Genomic DNA, 1,505 nt, shown 5'->3' on the forward strand with positions numbered 1-1,505 from the left:
CTGGCTCTGTTCCCTTTAAGTATGTTCCTTCCCTTCTTCCTTCACTGGGGTGCTTTCCTCTGAGAGGAGCAGCATCTAAGGAATTAGTGTACACAAGGGCTCTTGGCTCATATTGGCTACTGAGGTCTGAGCTATTTTCGACGTGCTGCCTGTGTGCTGCTGCTGCTAAGTCACATCAGTCGTGTCTGACTCTGTGCGACCCCATAGACAGCAGCCCACCAGACTCCTATCTCTGGGATTCTCCAGGCCAGAATACTGTGTAGGCACCCACAATTGTTTCCTTTGCTTCACTTAGATGAAGCCTTGAGTCCAAGTCCTCTTTATCCCTCAAAGCTGGTAACTAACCCCAGCCTTTGCTGCTCTCATCTGGTTGTTAAACCACACCTCAGAGCTGGCAGGGTCCATGTGGACCCTTGGTGTGTGTTGGGAGGTGTGCTGGTGGAGGGATGGGGGCTGCAGACAGAGATCCGGGCTTCTGATGTGCTAACTGAGTAAGTACCAACAGTATCTGCCATTGCCACCCAGCCTCTGCCTCTTAGTGGCCTAGGCGTCTATGTCCCATGGTTACACTTTCTCCCCACTCATGGCCTCTCTGGGGCTTCCCAGGTGGCTCAATGATAAAGGATCTGCCTGCCAAGCAGGAGCCACGAGTTCAATCCCTGGGTTGGGAAGCTTCCCTAGAGGAGGAAATGGCAACCCACCCAGGTTTTCTTGTCTGGAAAATCCTGTGGAAAGAGACTGGCGAGTATAGTCCATGGAGTCGCAAAAGAGTCAGATATGACTTAATGACTAAAGAGCAGCAGCAGCCTGGCCTACCCAGATCTAATGTCTTGCTATGACGTGGAGTGACCAAGGCCAGAGAATCCACTTGACTCAAGCGGGAGCACGTGTCAAGGGGCTCCCAGGAACCTGGCAACTGCTGTCTCCTCCCAGTCTTGAAGGAGAGCTAGCGTGTGCACACTCTCACCAGTAGAGTCCAGGCTTAGCACAGCTCTCCTGTTATTCCCTCCAACCAGCAAAGGCACTTTTTCCCCGCTTTGGGGAATTTAGGGCTGAGGCACTCAACCTAAGGCTCTCACTGCCTAGGGTGGATATTTGCTTGTTGTACTCTCCCTGCTGGGGACACAGGTCTCAACCTGATTGCTTTTCTTCTCTCCATACCCAACTACATATGTATCTTTCTTGCACTCTTAATTGTACAGAAGTCCTTCCATCAGTTGTGAATTAGTTTTCAGTGAGAATTGTTCCACACTGTAGATGTATTTTCAATATGGTCGTGGGGGAGGTACTCTCCATGTTCGGTTACTTTTCCATCTCCAGAATTGTTTGCTTAAGTTAGAAGTCTCATTAGGAAATCCAAAAGAAGAGCTGGTAGAATGTCCCTCAAAATAGGTTAAGCACACACACAATAAAAGATGAACAACTAGAATAAACTCTTCAAGTATTGACTTAGCTTAACTACCCCTTCTTTGTTCTTTATTTATGTGGCAAATTTTAGAACTCTG

This window comes from Bubalus kerabau, chromosome 1, assembly GCF_029407905.1.
Source record: "Bubalus kerabau isolate K-KA32 ecotype Philippines breed swamp buffalo chromosome 1, PCC_UOA_SB_1v2, whole genome shotgun sequence".
In the NCBI taxonomy this organism is placed as follows: domain Eukaryota; kingdom Metazoa; phylum Chordata; class Mammalia; order Artiodactyla; family Bovidae; genus Bubalus; species Bubalus kerabau.